This window comes from Sminthopsis crassicaudata, chromosome 1 (assembly GCF_048593235.1).
Source record: "Sminthopsis crassicaudata isolate SCR6 chromosome 1, ASM4859323v1, whole genome shotgun sequence".
Classification (NCBI taxonomy): domain Eukaryota; kingdom Metazoa; phylum Chordata; class Mammalia; order Dasyuromorphia; family Dasyuridae; genus Sminthopsis; species Sminthopsis crassicaudata.
This window is the reverse complement of record NC_133617.1, coordinates 137,553,271-137,570,247: the sequence shown is the minus strand read 5'-3', so window position 1 is coordinate 137,570,247 and position 16,977 is coordinate 137,553,271. Positions and strand designations below refer to the sequence as shown.

The window sequence follows — 16,977 nt, the reverse complement described above, 5'->3', positions numbered from 1 at the left end:
TTAATGCAGTTTTTATACAGTTTATACAGTTTCTTATACATTTGTTTATGGTTTTAAATAATTATACAGTTTTAAATAGTTTTATACAGTTGATTATCCTTTCCTATTTTGCTATGATATTTTTGATTTTCTTGCCAAACAAATTATCTATCATTGTGAGGAAATAGTTCATAGGATCCGTACTCTAGAAAGCTGAATGTATCTACAGCAATGCTTTTAATTTCCATTAAAATAACTGAGTTGGGGGCTCATAGCAGCACCTGTAGTTTCTTTCAAACCCATTTCTGAAAGGCTTTTTGTGCATCAAGGATAGGAGTCTCTAAGTTTTACAGCATAACTTTTGGTAAAATCATTTGTAAGAACTCAATAAGGAACAAGAGGCATATCTAATGATGTCATCAGCATAAATATCAAGATATTTTACAGATAACTTTGTTGGTTCTCAGTGTTACTTGTCCTTTAGCAAGAAGCCAGAGAACAACTCATACAATTTCTTGGGTAAGCAGACTCATGCCCAGCTCCATGGAATGTGCTTCAGTCTATCTCCAAATGCACTTAATTTTAGCCATCTTATGAATAAAACAGTCTCTACAACGAGTTTTTAATAAGAACTGTGCTAGGTTATTGAGAATTTTTAAAAGTAGTGTCATCCAATTCCAAAAAACTTGTGATGGAAAGTGCCATCTGCATTCAGAGAGAGAACTATGGAGACTGAATGTAGATTAAAACATAATATTTTCACCTTTTTTTTGTTTTTTGTTTGTTTGCTTATTTTTTCTGTGTCATTTTTTCTCCTTGATTTGATTTTTCTTGTGCAACATGCACATATGGAAATATGTTTAGAAGAATTGCACATGTTTAATACGTATCAAATTGCTTACTGTCTTGGGGAGGGAGACAGGAGAGAGAGGGAGAACAATTTGGAACAAAAGGTTTTGCAGAGGTGAATGTTGAAAACTATCTTTGCATGTATTTGGAAAAACAAAATATCATTAATTGAAAAACAAACAAACTAGAGAGTCTTTCAAAGTTTTTTGTTTTTTTTTCTTTATGATGTTATTCTAGAAATAATTCTGTTCTTCTGGTTCTGCTTACTTCACTTAGCATCTATATATACTTCTTCCTAGGATTCTCTGAAACCATCCATTTTATGACTTTTATATTGTAATAATATTCCATTATTTTCATCTATTTTATTTAGGTATTTCCCAATAGATGGACACCCTCTCATTTTACATTTGTTTCTACTACAAAATGAACTTTCATAAATATTTTTGAACATCTGAATTTTTTCCTTCTTTAAAGATTTTTTTTTAAAGGATAGCTCACTTAAATCTACTTGAGACCCTTAGGGAAGTCAGCTCAGGTCAGACTCTGGAGCCTTCTTTGACTTAGGAACATAACACCAGTTGGATGCTGATGTGAGCATGAGCTATTCCTCCGGTATGCAGCAAGCTGGTACACTGATCCAAAATATGCTGCAAAAGCTTTGGCTCTCCTCCTGAATGTCATATAGTTAATTCTCAATTATTTACAAAAAGACTATCTATTTCCTGGATTATCTACTACGATCTTTTCATTCCAGGTCATCTTCAAGTCATCTTTCTTCTACTATGAAATTTCCTTCTGGATTTCTTCCTTTGACCTTAAGGATTTGTGTTCAGAGAATTAAAATTCAAACAGCTTCACACAAACATTGCTAGGAGAAAGGATGAAAACATTTATGAAGTGCCTACTATGTAATAGGCATTGTGCTAAGTGCTTTATAAATATATCTTATTTGATCCTTGAGAGTAAAGGCCATTTAATTTTCATGTTTATATGCCCAATATTTAGCATGGTTCCTCACACATAGTAGGCATTTAGTAAATATTTATTGAAAAGAATCAAATTGGACTCTACACTTAGCCTTTCTGTGGCTTTGTGTGATGGAAATTGTCATCCTAACATAAAGGTGATGTTGGCAAAATGGTCATTTCTATTATATAATAAAGACCAGAAAGAAAGAACCACCTGAATTCTATTAATAGATAAGGATTCTTACCAAACCATTCTCCAATTGATAAATGGTCAAAGGATATGAACAGACAATTCTCAGATGATGAAATTGAAATTATATCCACTCATATGAAAGAGTGTTCCAAATCACTACTGATCAGAGAAATGCAAATTAAGACAACTCTGAGATACCACTACACACCTGTCAGATTGGCTAAGATGACAGGAACAAATAATGATGAATGTTGGAGGGGATGTGGGAAAACTGGGACACTAATACATTGCTGGTGGAGTTGTGAAAGAATCCAACCATTCTGGAGAGCAATTTGGAACTATGCCCAAAAAGTTATCAAACTGTGCATACCCTTTGACCCAGCATTGCTGCTATTGGGCTTATATCCCAAAGAAATACTAAAGAGCGGAAAGGGACCTGTATGTGCCAAAATGTTTGTGGCAGCCCTTTTTGTAGTGGCTAGAAACTGGAAGGTGAATGGATGTCCATCAGTTGGAGAATAGTTGGGTAAATTATGGTATATGAAGGTTATGGAATATTATTGCTCTGTAAGAAATGACCAGCAGGAGGAATACAGAGAGGCTTGGAGAGACTTAAATCAACTGATGCTGAGTGAAATGAGCAGAACCAGAAGATCACTATACACTTCAACAACAATACTGTATGAGGATGTATTCTGATGGAAGTGGAATTCTTCAACATAAAGAAGATCCAACTCACTTCCAGTTGATCAATGATAGACAGAAATAACTACACCCATAGAAGGAACACTGGGAAGTGAATGTAAATTGTTAGCACTACTGTTTGTCTGCCCAGGTTACTTGTACCTTCGGAATCTAATACTTAATGTGCAACAAGAAAATGGTATTTACACACATATATTGTATCTAGGTTATATTGTAACACATGCAAAATGTATGGGATTGCCTGTCATCGGGGGGAGGGAGTAGAGGGGGGGATAATTTGGAAAAATGAATACAAGGGATAATATTATAAAAAAAACTCTAATAAAAAAATAAAATAACTGCAGTGAAAAAAAATAGATAAGGATTCTTAATATTTATTTTTGGCTCCCCTTTTGCCCAAGGAACTGATTACAGCTGAGATGGAAAAGCTCCTAGACAGGAAAAAAATAATCAATGTGTTCTGATCCAAGCACCAACAGGGACTTATCCTAAGACAGTCTTTCCAATAATTTTGAAATATGTGGAGAATACAAATCTTTCAAGTGGTGAGAGGTGAGCAATAAAGATGTGATGAATCTTTTCTATGAATGAGAAAGAGGGAATAAAGTCAAGCAGCAACCTCTCATAACCTCAGCCAATCAACTACTTTACTCTGGCTTCACTGATGGTTAACTTTCAGGGAAGATCCAGCTGTGGCAAAAAAGAAGAGAAAATAGTGTAATTGGATTTGTAGTATTTCTCTCTTTAAGCCTCCTTTCCATTTCTTTTTAAAGTTTTTATCTAGCTTTTTGTTGTGATAAAATGTTCTGTAAAATAAACCAGATCCTTTAAGATGCTCAATCTGTTTGCCTTTGTCTCTGTCTCTCAGTCCCTTTCCCTTTCTGTATCTGTCTTTTTCTTTGTCTATCTTTCTGGCTCTGGCTCTTTCTCTCGGAGTCCTTTCAGGAGATTAAAAAACTGTAGTAGAATGAATATTTACATTCACCCTCAGGGTGCACAGAGAGAAAGGAACTCACTTTCCAAAGCACTGGGTGGGGTTCTCTAGTCTGAGGATTAAAAAAAAAAGAACCACAGAGATCTCTGAATCCTACTTATTTAGCTCCCCCAAAGTAGAGAAGTTCAGGCAAATCTGAATCTAAACAATGAATGAATGAAGCATTGGTGTGGGTGGATGAGGGAGCAGGATGTAGAAGCTTTTTCTCTAGGCCTTTCTGAGGTCAATTACTTTAAGCAAATCTTTTGACCATTGTTTCATTTCCTGGGCAGGTTCACTGAAAGCCCTTTCCAGAAGGGCTGAATGAAGGCATTAGCTGGGGAAAAGTGGAGCCATGAAGGGAAGAACTAGAAAAGAGTAGCTCCACTCATAGAAGGATGGGGGCCATCCAAAATATAGTAGTTAGCTTTCTGCTCAACCAAACAAGTTCAACTCCAGCCACTGTTAGACTTGTATGAAAGGAAAAGCAAAATTATTCAGTCAAAATTTTTGGCTTACATCTTTTTCTCCAAGCAGTTTTTTAAAGTCCTGACCTTCCTGCCTGAGAGAGGTCATGCTAATTCCTTTTTCTTGGAGTTGGTCATTCTTTTTGGATTTTACCTCTAGGTAATTATAATAGTTTGCAGTTTCTAATACGTTGAAAGTCTGTATATTAAAATCTCAGATATCTAGAGGCTTCAAAGGTAAAAGGGATGGGTAAAAAAGTAAAAATTGGATGAGTCAGTGGGGTCAAACTCAGAAATAAGGGCCACCCATCAGGATCCCTACAACAGCATAGTGACTTAGAAAACCACATATCAACACCATTTATATTCTAATTCATTTTAAAAATGTTGTTAATTATTTCCCAATTACATTTTAATCTGGTCCCAATGTGTTTGATTCCTCAGGTCCTAAAGTTATTCCTACAAGTCCTGAAAATTTTGGTTTAAAACATTGAACTATTTCCCAAATTTATTAGAAGAAGTATGGAGGAATAGATTGACAATAGACAGTTAAGCTTAGAATTAAGAAGACTGAGTTTCATTTCCAAGTTCTAATACAGTGTAACTTCAATACATTAATTTCCAGGTGCTTCAGGAAACTTGCTAGGATTTATTAAGTCAGAATTGTAATCTGAGGCTCTTGGAGTGAGTTTTTAGGCCAAGAGTTCCCTATGATGAATATATTCAGCATACACTTCCCTTCCTTCTGAAACAGTATATATAGGATATAATTTCACCTTTTCTTATTATTTCAGGGTCTTTATGAACATCAATTCTTGTAATAGACCAGAAATATAGATGCAACTATAGATAATGATGTTGTGGTATGTAGAACTGAATAGTTACTGATCCCAGAAAATACTTTGGAGTTTGTTTTCTTTTAAAAGTTTCCTGTTGTATCATTATGAAGACAATTTTGGTATATATATAAATTACTTCTTTGCTCATTACCATTATCCCAGTGATGCAGCCTATAGATCAAGGTATTACTCAGAGTGAAACATCTCTATAGGGCAATTTTGTGAGAAAGCCAATCAAAAAAGAAAACTGAGAAAGTTAGAACCATATGGTACTTGAAATCTCATTTTAATAACTGTTAAATATCAAATATTTAGGAGAAGTTGAAGCATATTCTAATTTAGTGATAAAGAAAAATCTATAAGCCTTCCTCCAAAGTACCTTAACCCAAATTCAAGAAATAGTAAAAGTAGAAATATTACAAACATATTTCTTTCTCAGAGTAAGCACTAAAGTGGTTTAGCAGTAGAATAGTTTTCCTATACTCAGGAAAACCTAAGGCTTGAAGTGATTTCTCACTGAAAGTCCAAGTAGATGAAAAAAAGTCGGAAAGGAGGTGGGAAGTGAAGAAAGTGAAAGGCAACAATTGGTGATAGAAAGAAGACGGCCCGGGATTCTGAGGACTGGGTTAGAATACTAAATCTGTCACTTTCTATATGCATGACCTGGGGCAAGTCACTTAACATTAAATCAGGAACTATTTTTGCCTTTCTTTCTATCCTTGTCATTTAAGTGGTACCTGATCTAGTAAGTGCTTAGTAAAATCCTTATTACTAGACTTCTTATTAATCTCCTTGAATTTTATCTCCTTCATCTGTAAAAATTAGGAGATTTAGAGTTTAGAGGTCCCTTCATTCTCAAAAACTATAGTCCTATTCAATTACTGTTAAGTGATAGTTAAATATGTGACATCTTAGAAAGCTGGCATGATGACTTGTTTCCATCTCTAAAGGGCCTAATACTATTTAGTATTATATTAGTAGGGGCCTGAAACATTGGCACATGCAAGAACAGTCCTAATTCTGCTTAAGCTCATAAGGCATTTGAATTGCAGGCACCTGCTAGAGTAGGCGTTGGCAAGGACCATAAAAATAGACTGGTTTCATCTTCACTATAAAACTATTCACTGACTATATCTCAAATGTCTGACACACTCATTCAGTTTGAAACATCCCAGATCAGGTGAATAAGCCTTAATCAACTGCAATACTCAGAAAAATCTTTTTCCTTTTTAATAATGATTAGATTAGAAATAACATCATTTTTAGGCATCTAAGAAAACTCATAAAGAGCATGAGTTGAAGCTCCAGCTGGTAGAGTCATAATAAGGAAATGTTCCATGATTTGAGGTGACTCAGAATCTGAAAAAAAAAAAAAAAATAGATTAGCTGGCCTATCTGAGCTGTGATATCACAGTGGTAGTGGAATGGATTTCTTACTGAGTATGTTATAATACTTAGAAATGTTTGTTGCTTGAATGAGTAAATCCAATTGAATCTAGTTTAAATTCAACACATTTATTAAGTGCCTACTATATGCAAAGTGCTAGGTGCTAGTGATACAGTGGTGAAAATACACCCCTCTCTCCCTTACCCTCATGGAATATATTACATTCTACTGGAGGTGGAAGAGATAAGATATACACACACATATTATTATACCACAAAGGAAGGGGTGATGGAGCAAAAGAAAAAAGAACATCAGACAAAGTGTTCTAGGAATATTTGAGAAGGGAGAAAACATTATTGTCTTATAAAATCAAGATTTACTAAATAAAGAAGTTGACATCTGAGTTGAATTTTGAAGGGAAATGAGGATTCTGAAAGGCAAAAAGAGAAGGAAGGTGTTCCAGACATGAGGAAGGGGGATAACTTACACAAATGTACAGAGATAAGAGATGTTATATCAAGTTAAGGGATTAGTTAGTGGTCCAATGCTGGTTGAGTAGTAATATCAAATATGAATAGAAATGTAGATTGTCTCAACTACTAAGAATGTCAAGTGAAGGAATTTGTATTTTATGCTAGAGGTAATAGAGTATCTTTGAAGGTTTTTCACCAGAACAGTAACATAGTATTCCTAAGGCATGGATATAACTATTTCGGTAGCTATAAAAAGGATGTATTCAAGAGAAAAGAGACAGATAAACTGATTAGTAGGATATTATAATAATCCAGGTAAATAGTGATGATACCTTTATTAGAGTGATGCCCATGTGATTGGAAAAGGGGATGTACATGTGATTGGAAAAGGGAAATATTGGAGAGGTAAAAATTGACAGGATTTGTCAGCTAAATGGATAGGAAAGATGAGAGAATAGGAAGAAACAAAGCTGAGTAAGATTTTGAAACTTGGTGACTAAGGGGAGGATAATGCTAGAAAAAGTTTGAAAGATTGAGGGAGGGGCAGTTTTTTGGAACTTTTAATTAAGGGTTCTATTTTATATGCATATCCTTTGATCCTGCAGGGTTATCCCAAAGAGATTTTAAAGGAGGGAAAGGGACCCACATATGCAAAAATGTTTGTGGCATTCCTTTTTCTAGTAGCAAGAAACTGGAATCTCAGTGGATGCCCATCAGTTGGAGAATGGCTGAATAAATTATGGTATATGAATGCTATGGAATATTATTGTTCTATAAGAAACAATCATCAGGATGATTTCAGAGAGGCTTGGAAAGACTTAGATGAGCCTGATGCTAAGTAAAATGAGAAGAACCAGGAATCATTGTACATGGCAACAAATTATATGAGAGATTATACAGATTACACGAAGATTATATGATGATCAATTTTGATGGATGTGGCTCTTTTCAACAAGGAGATAATTCAGGCCAGTTCCAATGATTTTATAAAGAAAGCCATCTACACCCAAAGAGAGGATTGTGGAAACTGAGTGTGGATTACAACATAGCATTTTCACTCTTTTAGTTGTTTAATTACATTTTTTCTCATTTTTTTCCTTTTTGATTTGATTTTTCTTGTTCAGCATATATATTTTTTGTGTATGCATATATTGGATTTTAAATATATTTTTAACATGTTTAACATATATTGGATTACTTATCATCTGGGGAGAGAGGATGGGAAAAAAGGGAGGAAAATTGGAACACAAAGTTTTGCAAGGATTAATGTTGAAACATTATTCATGCATATGTTTTAAAAATAAAAAGCTTTGATAAAAATTAAAAATTAAAAAAAGAGTTCCATTTTAGAAATGTTAAGTTTAAGATATATTTAGAGTATCTCTATGTAGAAATCATAAGACTATAACTATGATACTTGGGTTTTCTTGCCTTTGTTTTCTATTAAATAAATGCAGTGTTTGATTTTGATTTTGCCTTATCATTTAGTAAATGTTTTATTTTTAGTTAATGGCATCAAAATATTTATAAAAGCACATTTATGACAGCAAAGAACTAGAAAGAGTTGAGTAATACCCATTGAGTAATAGTTTAACAATTTATGGTTCATGAGTATAAAGGAATATTACTCTGCTATAAGAAATGACTGATGTGATAAATATAGAGAAGCAAGGAAAGACTAATAAGAGCCAAAGTAAAATAAAGTAAACAGTCAAGAAAATAATATACACAATCACTCCAACAATTTAAGTAGAAAAATTAACACTCATAAAACAGCAACAACAAAAAAAAAAAAAAAGAAAAAAGAAAAAGAAAGGAAGAATGGTTCAAAATTACAAAGGACACCTTAGAAGGGATGAGAAAAATACCTTCTTCCTACTCTTTTGTAGATATGGAACATTGCATTTGTTGTCAGATTTTTTTCTCCCAATGCATTGATAGCTTTTACTGATTTTCTTCTCTTCTTTCTGTTTTTCCATATAAAAATATTTTTAATAGTGAATAGTTCATTAGGAAAGGGAAGAGGGAAAAGAAAGAAAAGGAAATTAGGAGATATAAAAGAACAAGTGATATTAAAATGCATTTTAAAAAAAGAATTAATGTTATCATTATAACTGTATTTGTGTTGTTGGGAAAATTAAATGCTTATTTCATTAAGCACTTGCCATGACCACACATTGTGCTAGGTGCTTTATAAATATCATCTCATTAAGGACTTGGTATCTGAAATATTAAACAATTATCGTTTATATAGCCAATAACTATTCTCCAGCAGATAAGTGGACAAAGGTTATGTGTAACGTGCTCTCCTGGCAGTTACAATTACTAGTCTGTCCTAGACCCCCCAGAGTACCTTTGACCACTGTCCTTTGCAGTGTGAGCTCTACCCGGCTCGCCTCCTCTGAGGCCTTCTAAGGTCTCTGGCCACAATCTCTTGAATCTATAGCTTAGTAACCGGTAGCGCACTCAAGAACAACCACATGTAATCTTAAAAGCCTTTATTATACCTACTCACATAATGCCCTGACTGATGCCCTGACTTGTTGGTTCCCGAGTGAACACCTGGTCAGAAGACCCATGTGTTCACTACCAAAATCCTTACCTCTTTCGGCTACCCATCTTGGCTTGGCCACCCAGCTAGGGAGCCAGGGTGAACAGCAGGAGGTTAAAGAGGGCGGTTGCTGCCTGCAGTGGGCTTATATAGGGCCTGTGAGGTCACACACACAGCCAATCAGCGAGAGAGTCACCCATTACAAAAGTATCTCAATATGGCCAGGATCCCGCCCAAGGGCAGTCCTAATATCCACAGAAATTACTTCTGGGACTCAATCCCGATGCACTGTGTCCGCCCATTTAAAGGGCCCTTACAGTTATGAACAAATACTTTGCAAAAGAAGAATTGCAAAGTGTTGACAATTATATGAAAAAATGGTCCAAATAACTATTAATAAAAAATATAAATCAAAATGACCTAAAATGTTAATAATTTTGGAGGAATTGTGGGAAGATAGGTACAATGATGGATTACAATAATTGATACGTCATTTTGGAAAGCTCTTTGGAATTATTCAAATAAAGTGACTAAAATGTCAAAAAAAATATCTCATTTGACCCTTTTAACAACACTGAGAGGCTATTGCCTCTATTTCATATTTGAAGAAACAGAGGTTAAGGATTACATGTTCCCTAAGACATAGAATGAAATTGAGTTGAGGCCTTATGACATCCCTTCCTCCTTCCCTGCTGAGAACTCCAAACCTGCCAACTTGGGTTCAGGTTCTGTTGATTAAATCAGTTCAGAGAGCAAGAATGAGGCATCTGCCACACCCATATGACAGATATGATTTACTGGTCTTGCTAAAAAAAATTCCATTGGTAAGAGAGCTATCTATACCCAGAGAGAGGACTATGGGATCAAAGTGTGGATCACAACATAGAATTTTTCACTCTTTTTGTTGTTTGCTTGCATTTTATTTCTCATTTTTTATCTGATGTTTATTGTGCAGCAAGATAATTGTATAAATGTGTATGCATATATTGTATTTAACATATATATTTTTTTACCATGTTTAACATATATTGGATTATTTGCTACCTAGGGGAGAGGGTAGAAGGAAGGGGGGAAATTGGAATACAAGGTTTTGCAAGGATTAATTTTGAAAAATTATCCATGCATATCTTTTGAAGATTAAAAACCTTTAATAAAAATAAAATTTAAAAAATTCATTAGCACCAGCATATAGCACTATCAAATTAAGAGATTTCCTTCCCCATTCTTATTATTTTCTGGGTAGCAGGAAGGTCATGCCAAGAATACCTACTTCACAGATGTGAAGAACAAATGGGATAGTAAAAGACATTGTAGAAATCATAAAGTGCTGTGTAAATACCAATTACCACTACTGCAACTCTTCAGTTAACCTCGACCTTTTTTGGCACAGGTGTTTTAAGCAGAAATAGGACATCATTTTAATTTTTAGCTATTCTTCCCTAATCATCTTTTTTCTAATGTTATGATTATTATCAACAGGAAACAACTCTTTTTTCAACCTTTGCAATTTTTTTTTTTTTTTTTTGCATTTTGTTTTTAGATCATTGTAATTTTAAATATCTCCCTTCCCCACCCCTGCTCTGAGAGTCATAAAGATTGCCTCGGCCCTCAGGGAGCAGATGAATAAGGAAAATAAGTTTCAATCAACTATGTACTTCTATGTGTAATGGGTTGGAAAACAACCTTTACAATTGACACCAGAAGTTGGGGGATGGGTAGAAGGAACTCAGAGAGATTTCTTGCCTAAGGTGGACTTTGAGCTGAATCTTAAGGAAGCCAACAGTAAATAGGCAGAAGTGAGAAGGGAAGAGTATAACAGGCATGGGGGACATACAGTATCATGGATATATGTAGTCAATTTAAAGATTTCCTTTTCCCACTCCTATCATTTTTTGGGTGTCAGGCAGATTATACCAAGAGCCCCTACCTCACAGATGTGAAGAACAGATGAGATAACATATGGAAAACATTTTATAAATCTTAAAGTAAATGTCAATTACTACTGCTGCAGTTTTATGTTATATATGTATGTATGTACTTTTTTTTTTTTTTTTTTTTTTTTAAAGAAAAGGTAGAAAGGGACCAGGTTTAAAGGACTTTAAAAGCCAAACAGAAGAGTTTATATTTGATTTTAGAGGAGTTAGGAGACAAGTGGATTTATTGAGTCTGTGGTAGTGGGATAATTTGGTTAAACATGCACTTTGGCAGCTGAGTAGAAAGTACCCTGGAGAGGGGAGATACTTGACCAAAAAGGCTACTTAAGGTGTCTAGACAAGAGGTAATGAAGGAATGAATCAGGGCAGAAGTCACGTGATGAATAAGAGTGATATCTAAGGAATATCAGATAAGTAGAATGGAAAAGACTTAGCTATATAGGGAAACTAAGGAATCTAAGTTGACATTGAAGATGTGAGCTTGGATCATTAGGAGGTCAGCAAAAACAAAAAACAACAACAACAAAAAAAAAAAAACAGAGAAGGGGGGGGGGAAAGAAGGATCAGGGAGGAAAGATATTGAATTCAAATTTTGGCTGTTGAGGGAACATCCAATTAGAGATGACCTATAGGCAGTTGGTGATTGAGATCAGAGGTCAGATAAGAGATAAGATTTGGGTATGTCTGAGATATTGTAGCTTTAGCTTTATAACCAGAGAAAATATTCACTTGTCTAGAGATAGCCACAGAGCTGAGAACTATCATTAATATTTCACAAAGAGGCTCTACTTTACTCCTTCAGCAAGCCTACAAAGAAGTTGTCCTTCCTATCTGGAAGCATCAATTTGGCAGTAGCTTGTGCATGAATATTTTTCTGCTCTGGATATGAAGGCCTTCGCTGCCTTTCTAGTTCCCAATAAAGACTATATGGTCCCAAATTTGTGTGCATGTTTCTCCAGTTGAAATCCTCCATGGATTTTACCACAGTCTACTTCCAGCTGTTGTTGTCTGTGCCTAGAAGCTCCCTTTGATGTTGGCAGCTTTAAGTGGTCAGCTTCTCCATAGTTTTCAGTTTGCAATGCTTTGCTGCTCTCCTTATTGCTCTCTGCTGCTCCCCACTGGTAGATTCCTGGTATTTCTCTTTGCAGGATTCTCCTATGGAGAATTGCATTTTCTCAGCCATTAAGAAATTAAGTGATGGTAGGATTAAGAGTCGAAAGAAACCTTAGAGATCATCTAGTTCCACCTCCTCATTTTATAGATGAGGAAACAGTGCCCCAGAGAAGTAATACTGCTTGCTCAAGGTCACAAAGCTAATAAGCCAGGTTGTTAAGCATAGCCAGTGTACTCAAGTGCCTCCGTGAAAACAGGGCAGCAGCAAGATAATCTGGGGCCCTGTATTTAACCTAGCAAAACTATGTTAAATTTACCATGGTAAGAGAAAAATAAGGGAGGTCTAGGAATATAAGGGCAAGGAATGAAACAGTTCTCAAGGAATAGCAGAAGGAATAGATTGGTAATTTTGGAATAGCAAAAGAGGTAAAGGTTTGGTATCATAGAGTCAATCATTCTATTTACAGGAATTTATTAAATGTCTACAATAATAATAGCTGCCATTTGTACAAAGTTTTAAGGTTTGGAAAGAAATACATCTCCTCTCCCCCTTTTCATTTTCCCAGCAAATTGGCAAAGATTACAAGGGATGGTAATAATAAATGTTGGAGGGGTTACAGAAAAGCCCTTCACAACCATTCTGGAAAGCTTTTTGGAATTAGACAATTATATACATACATATGTGTCTGTGTATATATACACACACACATATATATGTGTATATATAAAATAAAAAATATAAGGATGCAGAGATCCTGTGCCAGATATGTACCCCAAAGGAAGTCACGGACAAAAAAAAAAGCCTTCACATCCATAAAAATATCTATAACAGCACTTTTTTGATAACAGAAATGAAGACAAAGTAGATTGCCATTGCTTGGGAAATGATTAGACAAATTATATTATATAATGAAATATTACTGTGGCATAGCAAATGATCAATATGATAAATTCATAGAAGCATGGAAAGACTTATTTGATGCAAAGAAGTGAAGGAAGCAGAACCGTGTTCAATCATGCCTACTCTTTGTGACCCCATTTGGGGTTTCCTTGGCAAAGATATTAGAGTGATTTATCATTCATTCTTCAGCAACTTTTAGAGATGAAGAAGCTGAGGCAAATAGGGTTAAGTGACTTGCCAGGGTGACACAGCAAATAAATATCTGTGGTTAGATTTATTTTATTTTATTTTATATTTAATTTTTTATTGTAGTTTTTTATTTACAAGATATATGCATGGGTAATTTTTCAGCCTTGACAGTTGCAATACCTTTTATTCCAATTTCCCCCCTCCTTCCCCTCCTCCCCAGATGGCAGGTAGACCAATACATGTTAAATATGTTAAAGTACATGTTAAATACAATATATATATATATATATATTTATATATATATATATACACATATATATATATATATATATACATATACATATAGTTATTTTGCTGCACAAAAAAAAAATCAGACTTTGAAATAGTGTACAATTAACCTGTGAAGGAAATCAAAAATGCAGGCGGACAAAAATAGAGGGATTGGGAATTCTATGTAGTAGTTCATACTCATTTCCCATAGTTCTTTCTCTGGGTGTAGCTGGTTCTGTTTATTACAGATCAATTGGAACTGATTTGGATCTTCTCATTGTTGAAGAGGGCCATGTCCATCAGAATTTTTTTTTTTTTTTTTTTAATTTTTTTTTTATTTTATTTTTTATTTATTTATTTATTTTTTTTAATTTATTTTTATTTTATTTTATAATTATAACATTTTTTGACAGTACATATGCATGGGTAATTTTTTTATAACATTATCCCTTGCACTTACTTCTATTCAGATTTTTTCCCTTCCTCCCCCAAACCCCTCCCCCAGATGGCAAGCAGTCTTATATATGTTAAATATATTACAGTATAATTTAGATACAATATATGTGTGTAGAACCGAATTTTTTGTTGCACAGGAAGAATTGGATTCAGAAGGTAAAAATAACAGTTTACATTCATTTCCCATTGTTCCTTTTCTGGATGTAGCTGGTTCTTTCCATCATTAATCAATTGGAATTGGATTAGCTCTTCTCTATGTTGAAGAAATCCACTTCCATCAGCATACATCCTCGTACAGTATCATTGTTGAAGTGTATAATGATCTTCTGGTTCTGCTCGTTTCACTCACCATCAGTTGATGTAAGTCTCTCCAAGCCTCTCTATATTTCTCCTGTTGGTCATTTCTTATAGAACAATAATATTCCATAACATTCATATACCATAGTTTACCCAACCATTCTCCAATTGATGGACATCCATTCATCTTCCAGCTTCTAGCCACTATGAAAAGGGCTGCCACAAACATTTTGGCACATACAGGACCCTTTCCCTTCTCTAGTAGTTCCTTGGGGTATAAGCCCAGTAGTAGTATGGCTGGGTCAAAGGGTATGCACATTTTGATAACTTTTTGGGCATAATTCCAGATTGCTCTCCAGAATGGTTGGATTCTTTCACAACTCCACCAACAATGCATCAGTGTCCCAGTTTTCCCACAGCCCCTCCAACATTCATCGTTATTTGTTCCTGTCATCTTAGCCAATCTGACAGGTGTGTAATGATACCTCAGAGTTGTCTTAATTTGCATTTCTCTGATCAATGGTGATTTGGAACACTCTTTCATATGAGTGGAAATAGTTTTAATTTCATCATCTGAAAATTGTCTGTTCATATCCTTTGACCATTTATCAATTGGAGAATGGCTTGATTTCTTATAGATTAAAGTCAATTCTCTGTATATTTTGGAGATGAGGCCTTTATCAGAACCTTTAACTGTAAAAATTTTTTCCCAATTTGTTACTTCCCTTCTAATCTTGTTTGCATTAGTTTTGTTTGTGCAGAAACTTTTTAATTTGGTGTAATCAAAATGTTCTATTTTGTGATCAATAATGGTCTCTAGTTCTCCCTTGGACACAAACTCCTTCCTCCTCCACAAGTCTGAGAGGTGAACCATCCCATGTTCCTCCAATTTATTTATGATTTCGTTCTTTATGCCTAAATCTTGGACCCATTTTGATCTAATCTTAGTATGTGGTGTTAAATGTGGGTCCATGCCTAGTTTCTGCCATACTAATTTCCAGTTTTCCCAGCAGTTTTTGTCAAATAATGAATTTTTATCCCAAAATTTGGGATCTTTGGGTTTGTCAAAGATTAGATTGCTATTTTTATTCACTATCTTGTCCTGTGAACCTAACCTATGCCACTGATCAACTAGTCTATTTCTTAGCCAATACCAAATGGTTTTGGTGACTGTTGCTTTATAATATAGCTTTAAATCAGGTACACTTAGACCACCTTCCTCTGACTTTTTTTTCATTAGTTCCCTTGCAATTCTCGACCTTTTATTCTTCCATATGAATTTTGTTGTTATTTTTTCTAGGTCATTAAAATAGTTTCTTGGGAGTCTGATTGGTATAGCACTAAATAAATAGATTAGTTTGGGGAGTATTGTCATCTTTATTATATTCGCTCGGCCTATCCAAGAACATTGAATGTCTTTCCAATTATTTAAATCTGACTTTATTTTTGTGGCAAGTGTTTTGTAATTTTGCTCATATAATTCCTGACTCTCCTTTGGTAGATATATTCCCAAATATTTGATACTATCGCATGTCCATCAGAATTGATCATCATATAGTATTGTTGAAGTATATAATGATCTCCTGGTCCTGCTTATTTCACTCAACATCAGTTCATGTAAAAGACATCAGGTTTTTTTTTTAAATAATCTTGCTGGTCATTTCTTACCGAATAGTAATATTCCATAACATTCATATGCCACAATTTATTCCGCCATTCTCCAATTGAGGAGCATCCACTCAGTTTCCAGTTTCTGGCCACTACAAAGAGGGCTACCACAAACATTTTTGCACATACAGATTCCTTTCCCTTCTTTTGTGGTTAGATTTAAACTCAGGAAAATGATCTTCTAAGTCCAGGCCCAGTGCTCTACCCCACTAGTTTCCCATTACATCTTGACTACAAAAATGTAAGTGTAAAGAAAACCATAAACAACTGAAAAATTAATTTCGTGAGATTGTAATGAACAAACTTAGTACCAAACAAGATATATGAGAAGATACTTCTCCCCACTTCTTTGCAGTTATGGGTAGAGAGTGGGAAGGAAGTAATCTATAAGAATAGAAAGTTGTATGTAACATTAATTTTTTTCAATGGATTTATTTGTTTTGCTATTTTTTTTTCTCTTTTACTTTTTCTTTAAAAAAATATTTGTTATAAAGGGTGACTTTTTGGAATGGGAAGAAAATATTTAGATACAAAAAAAATCAATAAATCAATTTTAAAGTAGAAAAGATATTTTCTCTTTTGCCTTGCAAGTTTTCAATTGCAGTTTATTCACTAATCTTTAATCCATATTCCACACAGCTTCCAAGCTAATTTTCCTAAAACACAACTCTGACCATGTTACTCCCCTGTTCAAAAAAGTTTAAGACTCCCTCTAGGATAAAAAGTAAACTCTTCAATTTGTATTTATTACAAAATAGTTTC

General features: G+C 34.5%; 1 long non-coding RNA gene across 1 annotated transcript; it reads right to left on the bottom strand.

Moving 5' to 3' along the window:
• Positions 1-6,184: 6,184 nt before the first annotated feature.
• On the bottom strand, positions 6,185-9,613 carry LOC141542958 (uncharacterized). The gene is made up of 3 exons (XR_012482284.1): positions 9,439-9,613; positions 8,705-8,803; positions 6,185-6,335 (listed from the first exon to the last, which is right to left on the bottom strand). It is a non-coding gene; the product is annotated as an uncharacterized LOC141542958 (long non-coding RNA).
• Positions 9,614-16,977: the final 7,364 nt, after the last annotated feature.